This window comes from Pelophylax lessonae (genome assembly GCF_965119305.1).
Source record: "Pelophylax lessonae genome assembly, chromosome: 5".
In the NCBI taxonomy this organism is placed as follows: Eukaryota; Metazoa; Chordata; class Amphibia; order Anura; family Ranidae; genus Pelophylax; species Pelophylax lessonae.
The window spans coordinates 171438735-171456994 of record NC_138772.1 but is presented as its reverse complement, the minus strand read 5'-3'; positions in this window follow the sequence as shown (position 1 = coordinate 171456994).

Genomic DNA, 18260 nt, shown 5'->3' with positions numbered 1-18260 from the left:
CCGGGGCGCGCAGCACGGCGATCGGGGGTGCGCAGCGCGGCGATCGGGGGTGAGGCTCGTCCCTCGGACATAGCCCATCCCTGATCAAGGTAAACAGCCAATAGAAATTTAAATTGGCTGTTTACCACGTGATCGGCTGTGTCAATCACAGCCGATCACATGAGCGGCTCCAGCACGAGCCGCTCGTTCTCTCTGCAATGCGCGCCCCCGGGGGCGCGCAGAGCAGCGATCGGGGACGAGGCTCGTCCCTCGGACAGAGTTGATCCCCGATCTAGGTAAAGAGCCAATGAAATTGGCTCTTTACCACGTGACCGGCTGTGTCCAATCACAGCCAGTCACAAATGTCAACAGAGAACACGGTCACCGTGTTCTCCTCCTCACACACTGATCCTGTGTGAGGAAGAGATTGTGGTAACAGCTAGTTACCAATCATAGTGCACCCCAAACACACTGATTGCCCCCCCCCAATAAAGAGCACCTGTCACTAGCCCATCAAAGTACCCGAGTACCTGTCACCAGCCCATCAGGTACTCAGATGACAGGTACTCGGGTACTCTGATGGGCTGGTGACAGGTATTCGGGTACTCTGATGACAGGTACTCGGATACTCTGATGACAGGTACTCGGGTACTCTGATGACAGGTACTCGGGTACTCTGATGACAGGTACTCGGGTACTCTGATGACGGGTACGCAGGTACTCTGATGACGGGTACTCGGGTACTCTGATGACGGGTACTCGGGTACTCTGATGACGGGTACTCGGGTACTCTGATGACAGGTACTCGGGTACTCTGATGACGGGTACTCGGGTACTCTGATGACAGGTACTCGGGTACTCTGATGACAGGTACTCGGGTACTCTGATGACGGGTACTCGGGTACTCTGATGACAGGTACTCGGGTACTTTGAGTACCTGTCAACGGAGTACCCGTCATCAGAGTTCCTGAGTACCTGTCACCTACCCATCAGAGTACCCGAGTACCTTCCACCTGCTCATCAGAGTACCTGACGCCTGAAGTACCCGAGTACTTGCCGCCTGCTCATCAGTACCCATCACTACTCATCAGTACTCATCAGTACCAATCATGTATCAGTACTGATCATCAGTACGCATCAGTACAGTATCACCTATCAGTATCAGTACTACTCATCAGTACTTATCACCTGCCTGTCACCTGCCCATCAGAGTATCCGAGTACCTGTCACCTGCCTATCGGAGTACTCGAGTACCTGCCACTTGCTCATCAGTACCAGAGTACCTGTCACCTGCCCAACAAAGTACCCGAGTACCTATCACCCTTCATACAGCCACCATGTCCAAGTCCAAAAAGGTTTATATACGTCCTCCGTTTAAACCTAAATACCGGTGTTATGGCAGCAGATAGCTGCCATAACCCTGGTATTTTTTTAAACGGTGGACGGTTGGCTTTCTGATAAGGGTGGTCCCAGCGGCGGATTCGCTGTGGGATCACCCTTCCGGGATGGCGGAAGAGGCGCCCCCCCCCCTCCCGCCACGTTCCAGTCCTTTTCCCCGCTTACCGGACCCGCCGGCAGCGGGGAAAACGATCCGGTCCCAGATCCTCACAGACAGGATGTCGAGTGAGGGCAAGCTTGCCCTCACTTGACTCTATGGTCTTGGAGGACCGGAGCTACGGAAAATGTTGTTGCCTAGCAACCGGTTTAAAGGTCCTTTTTTTTTTTTTTCATTTTATATAATAATTTTTTTTTTTTTCTATCTTTTAGTGTACTTGTGAGATCTGAGGACTTTTTGACCCCACCTTTTTGACAAAAAAGAGGTCCTGTCGTGCCTATTTCTATTACGAGGAATGTTTACATTCCTTTTAATAGAAATAAAAATGATCAATTTTTTTTTTTTTAAACGGTGTAAAAATAAAAAATAATAAATAAAATAAATAGTAAAAAAAAAAAAAAATTAAAGCGCCCTGTCCCCGTGAGCTCGCGCGCAGAAGCGAACGCATACAGAAACCCCGCCCACATATGTAAACGGTGTTCAAACCACACATGTGAGGTATTGCCGCGATCGTTAGAGCAAGGGGAATAATTTGAGCCCTAGACCTCCTCTGTAACTCAAAGATGGCAACCTGTAGAAATTTTTACCAAAGTTTGTCGCCATTCCGTGAGCGTGCGCAATTTTGAAACATGACATGTTGGGTATCTATTTACTCGGTGTAACATTATCTTTCACATTATGGAAAAAAATTGGGCTAACTTTACTGGTTTCTTATTTTTTAATTAAAAAAAGTGAATTTTTCCAAAAAAATTGCGTTTGGAAGACCGCTGCGCAAATACGTTGTGATAAAAAATATTGCAATAATCTCCATTTTATTCTCTAGGGTCTCTGCTAAAAAAAAATATATAATGTTTGGGGGTTCTAAGCAGTTTTCTAGCAAAACAACTGATTTTAGCTTGTAAACACCAAATGTCAAAAATAGGCCTAGGCAAGTGGCTAGGATACATGATGATGCTCCTTGGATGTTAGGCCCCTCTATATGGCTAGGCTGTGAAAAAGTCTCACACATGTGGTATTGCCATACTCAGGAGGAGTGGCAGAATGTATTTTGGGGTGTCATTTTTGCTATGTACATGCTATGTGTTAGGAATATCCTATAAATTGACAACTTTGTGTAAAAAAAAAGTTTTCATTTTTTTCCCACATTTTCCAAAAACCTGTGGAAAAAAATGATATGTTCAAACGACCCATAATGCCTCATAGAATATACGTTGGAGTGTTTGCTTTCCAAAATGGGGTCATTTTGTGGACTTTTCCATTGTATTGGTGCTCTAGGGCCTTGAAAAGTGTGATAGGTAGTAAGAAAGTTTTATGTGTATTTATGCTCCTAGAACGCCTGAAGGTGCTTCTTGGACGTGGAGTCTCTTTTTGTGGCCAGGCTGTGTAAAAGTCTCACACATGTGGTATCGCCACACTCGGAAGGAGTAGCAGAATGTATTTTTGGGTGTAATTTTTGCTGTGTACATGCTATGTGTTAGAAATAGCTTATAAATTGACAACTTTGTGGGGAAAAAAAGAAAAAAAATTTTTCTTCATTTTCCCAAGAATTGTGGGAAAAAATTACAACTTCAAAAAACCCACCATGCCTCTTACTAAATACCTTTGCATATATCACGAAAAAAAAACCCCAGTTGTGATCAAATACCACCAAAAGAAAGCTCTATTTGTGTGAAAAAAAATGATAAAAATTTTGTTTGGTTACAGTGTAGCATGACTGAGCAATTGTCATTCAAAGTGTGAGAGTGCTGAAAGCTGAAAATTGGTCTGGGCAGGAAGGGTGTCTAACTGCTCTGTATGGAAGTGGTTAATCAACAGTGTCCTATTCATAATGCGCCACACTCTCTCTCCAAATGTCGTGCACTTAAGGACAAGCCTATTGAAGAACGCAAGTAATTTCTCAAAGAGCATAATATCTGTTTTAAGTGTTGTGCATCCTCCGATCATTTAGCTAGAGACTGTAAGATCGCCATCAGATGTTCTCTCTGTAACAGTGCCAAACATGTGGACGCTCTTCATTCAGACCTGTTCAAAAGGAAACCTTCAACCGGCAGCAACCCCAAGACTACATCAGATGATGGCGGGGAGAGAACTGAGCAATATGCCAACCCCGTAACCACAAGGTGTACAGAGGTATGTGGAGAAGGGCTTCATAGCAAGTCTTGTAGCAAGATATGTCTTGTAAGGGTTTTTCCTGAAGGATGTCCACAAAATTCCAAAAAATTGTATGCCATACTCTATGATCAGAGCAATCGCTCATTGGCCAGTACAGAATTCTTTGACCTATTCAACATTCAAGGAGAGACCTGGTCTTATACCTTGCAGACATGTGCAGGAAAGGTCAATACTTCTGGAAGAAGAGCCCACGGCTTCATAGTTGCATCAGAATATGAGGACACAGAGTTTCCTCTTCCAACTCTAATCGAATGTGATCAGCTACCGAACAACAGAGAAGAAATCCCCACACCAGAGGTTGCACGTCATCACCCTCATTTGAGCCACATTGCTAACTACATTCCACCACTTAACAAGGATGTTAAGATTTTGATTCTACTAGGGAGAGACATTCCTAGAGTTCATAAAATAAGAGAGTTATGTAACGGTCCAGATGATGCTCCTCAGGCCCAGAAACTTGATCTTGGATGGGTGATAATAGTCTGTTTAGATCAATCTTACAAGCTCTTGGAGGTAGCTTCCTACAAAACGAATGTTACCTATCGATTGATGAAATGTCCATTGCACTATTATGTGAAGGAAAGACTTGATTTTAAAAACGAAGTTCCATATCAAGCACTCCAAAGTATTAACTGCAAGCTCACTTCTCAAAAGGACTTTGGTGATTCAGTGTACCAGACTACTTGTGATGACAACAAGATTGGAGTTCATCAAGATTATGGATGAAGAGTTCTTCAAGGACAATTCCAACAGACCCAAGTTTTTAATGGACCAGTCTTCTACAAACTCAGAAGAAGATATCGATTTCCACCTGGAGGATCCAGATACGGATCCGGAAATCCGGCCTAAAGTTGTAGCATTGAGTTCCAACATCTGCTCAAGAAGAAACTTGGAGGTAAGGCGTTTTGAACGTTTCTCCTCTTGGAAAAGGTTGGTGAAGACTATAGCAAGATTGAGTCATATTGCACAGATTTTCCGCAAATCGAATAAGACATCGTCTTGTCATGGATGGCACACCTGTAAGGAGTCACCCAACACATTAGAGTATGAGAGGGCTGAGCTGTTCATCATACGTCATGTGCAAGAAGAAGTCTTTGTGGAAGAGATTAAGTGATTAAGAGGCAATGGACCAGTCCCAAAATGTAGCCCACTATTCACACTGAACCCAGTGATCGACAACAAGGGCATGCTTCAAGTCGGTGGACGACTGAAAAGGTCAAACCTGCTAGGGAAAGAACAGAACCCCTTGATAATACCAAGAAACCACCATTTGGGAACATTGATTATACAGCATTACCATGAGAGAGTCAAACATCAAGGAAGACACTACACAGAAGGTGCAGTCAGAATTGCAGGGTTCTGGATAGTTGGAGTGAAAAGACAAATATCCACGATCATTCACAACTGTGTTAAATGTCAGAAGTTAAGGGGTAGACAGTAGGGTTGAGCGGACACCTAGATGTCCGTGTTCGACGGGTTCGGCCGAACTTTAAAAAAAAGTCCGGGTCCGTGTCCCGGACTTTTACCGAACTTTTCCCGGACACCGAACCCCATTGAAGTCAATGGGGACCCGAACTTTAAGGCACTAAAATGGCTCTAAAACACCAAAGGAAAGGGCTAGAGTGCTGCAAATGGCAGCAAAACGTAATTAAGAGCATGGCAAGTGCTCTGCAAACAAATGTGGATAGGGAAATAACTTAAAACAACAAAAAAAAACAGAAAAATAAAACAATGTTCTTCTTCATCTCTGAAGGACGAGGCCCATATGGAGTAGGAGGGAGGTTGAGGTGGTGGTGGATGTGGCGGTGACATAGGCGTGCGCACAGGGTGTGCTGGGTGTGCCTGGGCACACCCTAATCACCTAGGGCACATAGCATTGCCAGTGAGGAGATGGGAAAGATCTCCCTGGGACCTGCTCTGCTCTATTTCTCCTTGCCTACAGGTACATGGCCCCGATACATTACTCTCCCTGCTGGCAAACACATGCATGTGTATTTCAACTTTGGGGTGCACACCTTAATGCAATAGGCTGCGCACACCTATGGGCTGTGTAGGTGGAAGCGGCGGTGGAGGAGGACCAGGGCCGGATTAACAGCATCATGGGCTTGGTGCTGAGGATTTTGAAGGGCCTTAAGGGCCGTGCCTTGCCATGCACCCAGAGGAGGAAGGGTGCAGCCATGCATGCCTAATTCAACATGGGATGCTGTCTCTGAAGCCCATAAACACATCCATGCATCGCCAACTGTCCCTCCTTGTCCGGCCTTCACGCTGTGTGGGGAGGTTCTGAGGGTGCTGCCTGGGGAAGCGAGCATAGAAGCCAGACTTCTGTGTTTACAAGTGACAGAAGAGCGGTAACAGTGAATATGGCCAACCCGGGGCCTATATAAAAGGTAGGGGCCTGGAGCTGCAGCTCCAATAGCCCCTACATTAATCTGGCCCTGAGGAGGAGGACGAGGTAGCCAACACTGCTTCTTTTCAAAAATTTTAAATGAGGGTACACCCCAAAAGAGTGAGAAAGAGCAAAAATGGAACAATGGGTGGGTAAGGTCGGTATCCATTGCTATTCTGCATAAGGTACGGAAAAGTCCCGTGGGATCCATGCCTGGTTCATTTTAATGAACGTGAGCTTGTCCACATTGTCTCTGGACAGGCGGCTGCGCTTGTCTGTTATAACGCCCCCAGCCGTGCTAAATACCCGTTCAGATAATACACTGGCTGCAGGGCACGCCAGCACCTCCAAGGCGTAAAGGGCAAGCTCAGGCCATGTGCCCAATTTGGAGACCCAGAAGTTGAAGGGGGCAGACCCGTCATTCACTACATGTAGGCGTGTGCACACATACTGCTCCACCATGTTGGTAAAATGCTGCCTCCTGCTAAGACGTTCCATCTGAGCTGCTGGTGCTGCTGTTTGTTGTGGCGTGCTGACAAAGCTTTTCCACATTTCGGCCATGCTAACCCTGCCTTCTGAGGTGCTGGCGGTGCCCTGGTTGCGTTGGCGACCTCCTCCTCCTCCTCCTCTGCCTTGTGCTTCCACTGTGGCCCCGCTGTCAGATGGGAATGCCAGCAGCATGGCGTCTACCAGCGTGCGCTTGTACTCGCGCATCTTGCGATCGCGCTCCAGTGAGTGAATTAAGGACGGTACGTTGTCCTTGTAACGGGGATCCAGCAGCGTGGCCACCCAGTAATCAGCACAAGTTAGAATGTGGGCAACTCGGCGGTCGTTGTGGAGACACTGCAGCATGTAATCGCTCATGTGTGCCAGGCTGCCCAGAGGCAACGAAAGGCTGTCCTCTGTGGGAGGTGTATCGTCCGTGTCCTCTGTATCCCCCCAGCCACGCACCAGTGATGGCCATGAGCTGGCCTGGGTGCCACCCTGCTGTGAACATGGTTCCATCTCCTCCTCCAGCTCCTCCTCCTCCTCATCCTCCTCATCCTCCAGAACTGTGCCCCTGCTGGACAATTGCGTCCCTGGCGTTTGCGTGTGCAGGAACCCACCCTCGGAGCCCCTTGCGAATGACTGCCCTGAAAGCCTTGGAAATGTTACCTCTTCATCCTCCTCCTCCTCCTCATCCTGTGCCACATCCTCTTCCATCATCGCCCGAATTGTTTTTTCAAGGAGGCATAGAAGTGGGATAGTTAAGCTGAGAACGGCGTCATTGCCACTGGCCATGTTGGTGGAGTACTCAAAACAGCGCAACAAGGCACACAGGTCTCGCATGGAGGCCCAGTTAAATTAAATAGCGGAATAGAAAATATGATCCAAAAAAAGTGTATGTATATCACACGTACACAACCACACTGGGCCCCAATTACTATTGTTTGTACCCCTAAAAGGCTAGATGAGGAGTAGGGGGAGTATGGAACAGGCAGCACCCTCAAACCTTCAGAAGTATGAGATGAACCCCAACAACTTGGAAAGGTGGATCTCTCTCACACGTACCAACACAGACTATCCCCCAATTTAACTGATCCCCAAAGGTTTTTGATTAAATAGCGGAATAGAAAATATGATCCAAAAAAAGTGTATGTATATCACACGTACACAACCACACTGGGCCCCAATTACTATTGTTTGTACCCCTAAAAGGCTAGATGAGGAGTAGGGGGAGTATGGAACAGGCAGCACCCTCAAACCTTCAGAAGTATGAGATGAACCCCAACAACTTGGAAAGGTGGATCTCTCTCACACGTACCAACACAGACTATCCCCCAATTTAACTGATCCCCAAAGGTTTTTGATTAAATAGCGGAATAGAAAATATGATCCAAAAAAAGTGTATGTATATCACACGTACACAACCACACTAGGCCCCAATTACTATTGTTTGTACCCCTAAAAGGCTAGGAGTAGGGGGAGTATGGAACAGGCAGCACCCTCAAACCTTCAGAAGTATGAGATGAACCCCAACAACTTGGAAAGGTGGATCTCTCTCACACGTACCAACACAGACTATCCCCCAATTTAACTGATCCCCAAAGGTTTTTGATTAAATAGCGGAATAGAAAATATGATCCAAAAAAAGTGTATGTATATCACACGTACACAACCACACTAGGCCCCAATTACTATTGTTTGTACCCCTAAAAGGCTAGGAGTAGGGGGAGTATGGAACAGGCAGCACCCTCAAACCTTCAGAAGTATGAGATGAACCCCAACAACTTGGAAAGGTGGATCTCTCTCACACGTACCAACACAGACTATCCCCCAATTTAACTGATCCCCAAAGGTTTTTGATTAAATAGCGGAATAGAAAATATGATCCAAAAAAAGTGTATGTATATCACACGTACACAACCACACTAGGCCCCAATTACTATTGTTTGTACCCCTAAAAGGCTAGATGAGGAGTAGGGGGAGTATGGAACAGGCAGCACCCTCAAATCTTCAGAAGTATGAGATTGTGTTCACTGTACCCCACAAAGATTGAGTTCACTGCACCCCACAATGATTGTGTTCACTGCACCCCACAAAGATTGTGTTCACTGCACCTCACAAAGATTGTGTTCACTGTACCCCCCAAAGATTGTGTTCACTGCACCCCACAAAGATTCTGTTCACTGTACCCCACAAAGATTGTGTTCACTGCACCCTAAAAGGATGTTGTTCACTGCACCCCACAAAGATTGTGTTCACTGCACCCTAAAAGGATGTTGTTCACTGCACCCCAAAAAGATTGTGTTCACTGTACCCCCCCAAAGATTGTGTTCACTGCACCCCACAAAGATTGTGTTCACTGCACCCCAAAAAGATTGTGTTCACTGTACCCCCCAAAGATTGTGTTCACTGCACCCCAAAAAGATTGTGTTCACTGTACCCCCCAAAGATTGTGTTCACTGCACCCCACAAAGATTCTGTTCACTGTACCCCACAAAGATTGTGTTCACTGCACCCCAAAAAGATTGTGTTCACTGTACCCCCCCCAAAGATTGTGTTCACTGCACCCCACAAAGATTCTGTTCACTGCACCCCACAAAGGATTTTGTTCACTGCACCCCAAAAAGATTGTGTTCACTGCACCCCAAAAAGGATTTTGATCACTGCACCCCAAAAAGGATGTTGTTCACTGCACCCCAAAAATGATTTTGTTCACTCCACCCCAAAAAGATTGTGTTCACTGCACCCCACAAAGATTGTGTTCACTGCACCCCAAAAAGATTGTGTTCACTGTACCCCCCAAAGATTGTGTTCACTGCACCCCACAAAGATTCTGTTCACTGTACCCCACAAAGATTGTGTTCACTGCACCCCAAAAAGATTGTGTTCACTGCACCCCAAAAAGGATGTTGTTCACTGCACCCCAAAAAGGATGTTGTTCACTCCACCCCAAAAAGATTGTGTTCACTGCACCCCACAAAGATTGTGTTCACTGCACCCCAAAAAGATTGTGTTCACTGCACCCCAAAAATGATTTTGTTCACTGCACCCCAAAAAGGATTTTGTTCACTGCACCCCAAAAAGGATGTTGTTCACTCCACCCCAAAAAGATTGTGTTCACTGCACCCCAAAAAGATTGTGTTCACTGCACCCCACAAAGGATTTTGTTCACTGCACCCCAAAAAGATTGTGTTCACTGCACCCCAAAAAGGATGTTGTTCACTGCACCCCAAAAAGGATTTTGTTCACTGCACCCCAAAAAGATTGTGTTCACTGCACCCCACAAAGGATTTTGTTCACTGCACCCCACAAAGATTGTGTTCACTGCACACCAAAAAGGATTGTGTTCACTGCACCCCAAAAAGATTTTGTTCACTGCACCCCAAAAAGATTGTGTTCACTGCAGCCCAAAAAGATTGTGTTCACTGCAGCCCAAAAAGATTGTGTTCACTGCAGCCCAAAAAGATTGTGTTCACTGCAGCTCACACACAGAAAAATGGATGTGGATCACTGACACCTGCCTATCTCCAATCCCACACCACACAGCAATATCGATTGTAGTTTGTAGAACACAGTTTCCCTAAAATTCAGCAGACTCTGTCCCTAACAGGATTGAGAAGAGATCGTAGATCAGGATTGAGTGCAGATTCACCCCACCCCCCACACAGCAATATCGATTGTAGTTTGTAGAAGACACTGACCCTATAATTCAGCAGACTCTATCCCTAAAATGCCTACAACTCGCCCTGCCTAAACACTCCGACCTGTCCCTCAATTCTATCCGGACACAAATGGTTTTTTCCTGCCTATCTTTCCCTAATCAGCAGCCAGCACATTGATGTGTGCTCTGTCCCTTAGCTAAGCAGCAGAATGACGCTGCTGCGGCGGCTGCCTCGAACTTATAAAGACTTGGTCACATGCTTCAGACGGCCAATCACAGCTACTAAGACATTTGCAGGCATGGCTGGGATGGCTTAAGGCACACCAGTTAAACGATTGTTGATTGGCTGTTGAAAGCCCGCCATGAAAAGAGCGCCAAAGCATGCAAAACCCGGAAATAAAACGACCGAACACGGATTTTTACCCGAACATACAGTAAAGTGTCCGTGTCCGTGTTCGGGTAAAAAAAATCCAATTATTCGGTACGAACACGAATAATACAGTCCGTGTTCGCTCAACACTAGTAGACAGCAGTTTCAACAGATGGCTGACCTACCTGCAGACAGATACACCCTTTGCATATGTCGGAATCAATGTGTTTGGACCATGGACAGTAACGGCTAGAAGAAGTTGTGGTGGTCAAGTCAACAGCAAAAGATGGGCTGTAATGTTCACTTGCTTAACTGTAAGAGCTGTGCATATCGAAGTAATTGAGTCAATGGACACTTCGAGCTTTATCAATGCTCTAAGGAGATTTCTTGTTCTAAGAGGTCCCGTGAAGATGTTGAGATCAGATTGTGGAACTAACTTTATTGGTGCTTGCAAGGAGTTACAGATCGACCGACAACAAGTTGGAAATTATTTGAGTGATCTAGGCTGCATGTGGAAATTCAACCCACCACACGCTTCACACATGGGCGGAGCATGGGAACGTATGATTGGGATGGCAAGGCGCATACTGGATTCTATGTTGCTTGATGTGAGTTCTTCACGTCTTATCCATGAAGTACTTACTACATTCCTTGCTGAGGTCGCAGCAATAATCAACTCAAGACCGTTGACCGCTGTATCCACAGACCCAGAATGTCCGACTGTTTTAACTCCAGCTGCATTATTGAGCCGGAAAATTGGACAGATCCCAGCGCCAAAGAGCATCTTTGATGAAAAGGACATATATAAACGTCAATAGAGATACGCTCAATACCTTGCAGATTGTTTCTGGGAAAGATGGAGGAGGGAATACCTCACACTTCTCCAAGGACGTAAAAAGTGGCAAACCCAGAAGCCTAACTTAAAGGAAGGGGACCTGGTTCTTCTAAAAGACAAGCAAACCAATCGGATCCAGTGGCCAGTTGGAGTTATTACAAAGGCCATTGTTAGTGAATATGGAAAGGTCCGAAGTGTGGAAGTCAGGATTGTAAAGGACGGGAGCCCAAAAACCTTCCTGAGACCAGTCACTGAGACAGTCCTAATTATGCCTGCTTCCAAAAATTCTGATTCAGTGTTATGTGAAGGAGTCACTTAGACCTCTAGCATAGTTAGCTTAGAGGAGAGGGCTACATAGCATTCTACTGTATGCATGTTAATTGTATGTTTATGGAAAATAATTGTGTAGTGGTATCTCACAATACCAGGCGGGGAGTGTGCTGCCACGCAGCTTTAACTGTCTAGCAGTTGTTTTTACATGTTATGTTATTCTATGTTATTGGTATCTTCCTTGCACCCCTGCTGTTTCTGGCTAGTTGGTTGCTCCCACCTCCATTTCCTGCTGTAACTTCATTTTGTGTAGTGGTTATGAGGAGACTGCAGAGTGTGAGAGCTGTGTAACTTCATTGGAAATTTACCTATGGAAAAGCCTCTATGTTTATGCCTTTGCTAACTTGAAGCATAAAGAAGCATTGGAGAACACCTCTGGAGTCTTTATTCATTGAGTAAACTATCTGTTAAAGTCATCATTCAACCTGCTGCACATACTTTCAGACTGGGTCTAGAAGAAGGTCACAGGTACAATCGATGCTGAGACAGAACAACTACACTGGGAGGGTTAGGGATGTAGGCCTTTGGCTTAACCTCATTTTGCCCCAGAGACCTCTGTATTCGCAGAAAACCCCAGTTATTACTGCTCGGCCTATTTTTCGTAACGGAATATGTTATGCATACAATGATTCACAATGTAGATTCTTGTCAAACTACAGATACTAGCACAAATTTCAATCTGCGCTGGCGCCTATCCCACCTTTCGCTGCTTTAAGAAATCCTTAGGTTCATTGCAACCTAAAGACATTAATGCGAAGGGCATGGACGCCAGTGAACTTGTCAAAAATGCTGTTCTGGCTATAGTGGTACCCAGACAGCAAGACAGCGGATCTTCTTTATAAAGGATTTCAGTTTGGTTTTCCAGTTCCTTCTTTTTCAGGCCAAGATTGTCTTCTGGTAAGAAATTTACGTTCTGTTCTCTTGCAGCCCGACATAGTCAGAAGTAAAATTGCTAAAGAGATACAAGAAGATAGAATAGCAGGGCCATTTCCTTCTTCCCTTTTCAGTTATTGTCTTTGGGCTTGGTTCCTAAGAAGGAACCTGGTTCCTTACGTCTAATCCATCACTTGTCCTTCCCTCGTGGAAAATCCTTGAACAATGAAATATCTGAGTTTGATTCATCCGTATCATATGCGTCTTTGGACGCATTTGTTTTGTTGAGATGTTATGGTAAATCATCGCCTAATGCCTAAAGCAGACATAAAGTCAGCATTTCACCTTCTACCTGTCCATCCCACAGGTTTTAATTCACTAGGTTTTTGTTTTGAGGATCAATATTATTTTGATAAATGCATGCCCATGGGTTTTTCCAAATCATGGTAATATTTAGAGTCTTTTTCAACATTCTTACAATGGTTTCTTTTTCAGATTTCCCCTCAAGGTGGTGCTATTCACTACCCTGCTGGTTTTCTTTTTATTGGACCAGCTGCTTCTGACATATGTTCAGGTATGGTCAATTCTTTCTTCAGGATCTGTGATTCTTTGGCATTCCCCTGGCCCAGGATAAAACAGTGGGCCCGGTTACTCTCATCGAATTCCTGGGCATCATTATCGATTCAGTTGCCATGGAATTCTGTTTACCCATGTCAAAAATAATTAGAATGAGATTAATTATTGCCAGTTTTCTGACAAAAAGGAAAGTTTTATTACGAGAGGCGCAGTGCTTGCTGGGTCTACTTGCTTTTCCTTCAAGAGTAATCCCAGCAGCTAGAATTTTTCCCATATATTTACTTTAGCCACCAAGGGCTTAACCACTTAAGCCCTGGAAGATTTTACCTCCTTCCTGACCAGGGGGTATTTTGCGATTGTGCTCTGTGTGACTTTAATGGACAATTGCACGGTCGTGCGACGCTGTGCCTAAACGAATTTGACGTCCTTTTTTTCCCACAAACAGAGCTTTCTTTTGGTGGTATTTGATCACCTGTGCGATCTTTTGATCATGAGCTATAAACAAAAAAAGAGCGTCAATTTTGCAAAAATAACAATATTTTTCACATTTTTTTATATGAAATTCCCCCCAAAAAAAATGTAAAAATCTAAATTTTTTAACATTTTCAGCCAATTTGTTGTATGCTACATATGTTTGGTAAAAAAAATCGCAAAAAGCGTATTTTGATTGGTTTGCACAAAAGTTATCGCGTTTACTAACAAAGGGAAAGATTTTTGTCATTTTTGTTGTTTTTTTTTAACGTGTAATGGCGGCGATCTGCGATTTTTTTTTGCAGGACTGCGACATTGGGGCAGACCGATCGGACCCTTGACTGACATTTTTGACACTTTTGGGGTTGCCAGTGACATTACTACAGTAATCAGTGCTATACATATGCACTGTTACTGTAAAACTACACTGGTAGTGAAGGGGTTAACTTTATTTGAGAGGGAGGGGCTGTGTGTGTCCCTAGGGGTGTGATTCTAACTGTGATTGCCTGTGGCTTGAGGTGTAGGAACAATGATCAACGGTCCTACATAGTAGAACCGTATGATCACTGTTCCTACACAGGGGAGAATGACAGGCGGCTTGTTGTTTGCCTGTGAGGGGCTGACCGCCGCAGTATATGTACTTGCGGCGGTCGGCAAGTGGTTAAAGAAACCATTGTCACATTTTTCACTTACCCATTCCATTAAGGAGGACTTAAGAGTTTGGGATCCGTTTTTGTTAAATTTCAATGGTTGTACATTATGGCAAAATTCATTTCTTTGAAGATTTGGATATTCGCCTATTCACAGATGCCTCAGGTTCTATTGGTTGTGATGCCTTTCTAAATGGTCATTGGTGTGCTGGTAAGTAGCATGAGTCTTATAAATCTCCAGTCATTACGGCAATTTAGTTCTGCTGGAGCTATTTCCAGTACTGGTGTCTATAGTCATTTGGCATAATTTCTTTCAGAAATTTTGCACACAGACAACAAAGGCGTATTCATTGTGGTAAATTGCTTATCGTCAAAATCTGAGTTAGTTATAAAATCACTTTGTTTCTTAGTTTTACAGTGTATGACTTCTAACATTTGGTTGAAAGCAGAGCATATTCCCGGTTTTACTAATGAGATTGCTGACACATTATCTCATTCGCAGTTCCAGAGGTTTCGAGAGCTTGCTCTGGAGGCGGATCGGGAAGGATTTCCATACCCAGGTTTTCTCTGGGGCCAATCACAGTTATTTTAACTAATTCTGTCGCCCCTGAGAGGACTATATACAAGCCTGGTCTTTTGTTCTATAAATAATATTTCGTTATATTCAGTGAATCCCTTCACAGGTTTAGGTTTTGTCCTTAATTCATGCAAAAGTCAGTTTTTCCTCAATTAACAACATTTTGGCAGGGGTCTCTTTTTTCTAAAATGTTCTGGTCTGCTTCTTTATCTTCCTTTTTTCCAGTTAGACAAGTTTTAAAGGTTTTTAAAAAGTCTTTCCCTTCTGTGGGTCGGAGATGCCCAATCTCTGCTGATTATTTGATGAAGCTAATTTCTGTCTTGGATTCTGTTTGCATCTCCTCATTCAAGACAATTTTGTTTAGAACAGCTTTTGTTTTTGCATTTTTTTTAGTGCATTTTAAATCGGGGAGTTCACAACTCCAAATAAATCTTCTTCCTTTTTTTTTGTTTTGTATCCTGACATTTTGGTATCTGGGGATACAGTAAGGATCTTTCTTCGTAGGTCTAAGTCAGATCAATTAGGAAAGGGTCGTTGGGTTATTCTTAATAGAGCCCCTTCTGAGAATATTTGTCCGGTCTTCAGGATTTCCCAATATCTGTCCATTAGACCAGTGGTCCTCAACTCCGGTCCTCAGGGCCCACTAACAGGCCAGATTTTAAGTATTACCTTGGGGAGATGCAGACTAGAGTACTGCAATCACTGAGCAGCAAATGATATCACCTGGGATGTATTTCAGTTATCTTGCAAACCTGGCCTGTTAGTGGGCCCTGTAGGCCAGGGTTGAGGACCACTGCATTAGACCACAATTTTCAGGTTCATTTTTTTATTCATTTTAACCTATCCCCCCTAACAAGATTTCAGTTTTCTTTATCAATTTATCTGGTTTTCAATTTTCCTCACACTCTTTCCTCCTTGGGGTTTCGGGTGATGAGCTAAAAAAGCTGGGGCGCTGGAATAGTGATAGATTTAAGTCATATGTTTGTCCTGATCTTGTCATTGTTTAATCTCTTCTTTAGTGGCAGACGGGTCAATTGGATAGTTGGCCACTCCTTTATATACTGGTCAAAAAGAAGAGCTTTGTTCAGGAATTCTAAAACAAATCTTGGTTTAAATAAAAGACTATTTCATGTTTTGTGGTGGGGTGTAAGGGGCTTAAGGTGGAGGAATGTTAGGGGTCAATTAATTTATCTTTGTGGGCAATAGCCTTCTCCAGATGTACTTATTATTTATGCCGGGGCTAACAACCTAGGCAAGATTAAGACTTGCCTAGGGGCAACAAAATTAACTTTAGTATATTTTTTTTACAAAAATACTGCAAAGTTGCATTTGATATGCACTAATGTCATGTGACGTACAAACAATTTAACTACCACCATTTTATTCTCTAGGGTCTTAGCTTTTCAGAGTGGGGGGGGGGATTAAATGTGTATTTTAATAATATGTGTGCAAAAAAGGAAGTGTCAGTTACCTTGGTGGAGGCCGAAGTGCTGAGAGGGCTTCCCTTGCAGCTCGGTGCGGATCACCCCTGGTGGTAAAACAGGAGATGACACGTCCCAAGGAGCACTGGATGCGGATGGATCCCGGATGGATGGATGGATGGTGATTCAGGACCGCTTCCAGGAGATCTATAGATGCTCAGAGAAAAGAGACAAAGGTTAATGCCAGGCCGAGGGTCATACACAGATAATCAGTCCGAGGAGATGAAGGTACAGAGGGCCGCACAAGAGAGAGAGTCCGTGGGATCCAAGCCAAGGTCGGTACACAGGAGATCCAGCAGAGGTGTCTTTTAGAGTAAGGGGTGGTCAGGCAAGCCGAGGTCAAACGAAGGAGAGATGCAGGTAAGTCAAAGGAGCTAGCCGGGATAAACAGGAACAACAGGCAATCGAACAGGTCACGGGTACAGGAGCTGATGATAAACCAGCACTGAAGCACAGCCAGAGAGTGTCTTATATAGGGCCAGGGCTGGGGAGATGGGCGTGGTGACACACCTGCTCTGCATCCAGCATTCTATTGTTGCTGAATGCTGATTCCTTTCCTGACAGTGCCCCCCCCCCCCCCCCGAGGGGCAGCCTCTGGATGCCCTCTGACCATGTTTTTCCGGAAATTTGCTATGAAATTCTCTCAGTAGCTTAGGAGCATGGATATTACCCAATGGTTCCCAGGAATTGTCCTCCGGGGGGTATCCTTTCCATTTAATTAAGTATTGAGTGCGATTGCCTCTCCGTCGGCAATCTAAGATAGTCTCAATCTCAAATTCAGGCTCCCCTTCCACTGCAACTGGAGGAGGTGGTACCTCTTCTCTCCCCGGGTATGGGCTCGGTATTGCGGGCTTCAGTAGCGAGGCATGAAACACCGGGTGAATTTTGAAAGAACCGGGCAAGACTAATTCAAAGGCCACAGGGTTCACCACTCTCTTGACCTCGAAAGGACCAATGAATCTTGGCCCCAACTTCTTGGATGGGCAAGAAAGTTTTAAATTAGTTGACGAGAGCCAGACCTTATCTCCCACCTTGTGTGCAGGGTTCACCTTCCGTTTGAGGTCAAAGAATTTCTTATAATCCTGTTGGGCTTTCTGAATATTGTCCTGTAGTAACTGAAAATTAGCTTTAATGGCAGCCAGACGATCCAGGACTGCGGGAACCGTGATTTCCTGGTCCAAGTTGGGCAAGAAAGAAGGATGGAAGCCATAATTAGCCCAAAACGGGGTTTGGTTGGTTGCGGAGTGTACAGAATTATTGTAAGCGAATTCTGCGCATGGGAGCAGGGAGACCCAGTTGTCCTGAGAGCTGGTGCAAAAGCATCGGAGGTACTGTTCTAGAGTTTGATTTGTTCTTTCCGTCTGCCCGTTGCTTTGTGAATGGTAGGCAGAGGACAGGGACACTCCAACCGCCAAGGCCTTGCAGAGCTCCTTCCAAAATCTAGAGGTAAATTGAACGCCTCGGTCTGATACTATATTATTCGGAAGTCCATGTAACCTGACCACCTCTTTGATGAATGCGTTGGCTGTTTCCAAGGCAGAAGGAGTGCCCACCATGGGCAGGAAATGAGCCATTTTTGAAAGTCGATCTACGACTACTAGGATGGTGGTAAACCCTTCTGAGGGCGGTAGTTCAACTATAAAGTCCATAGATAAACCTTTCCAGGGCTGCTCTGGAATCGGTAATGGCCTCAACAGGCCCCATGACTTGACTTTTGCCCCTTTGCTCCATTGGCACGTAATCCAGGAATTCACATACATTCTGCAGTCCTGGTGCAGTTGAGGCCACCAAAAGCGGTGTTGAATAAGTTCGTAGGTTTTTCTCACCCCAAAATGTCCGGCAAGTTTGTGGTCAT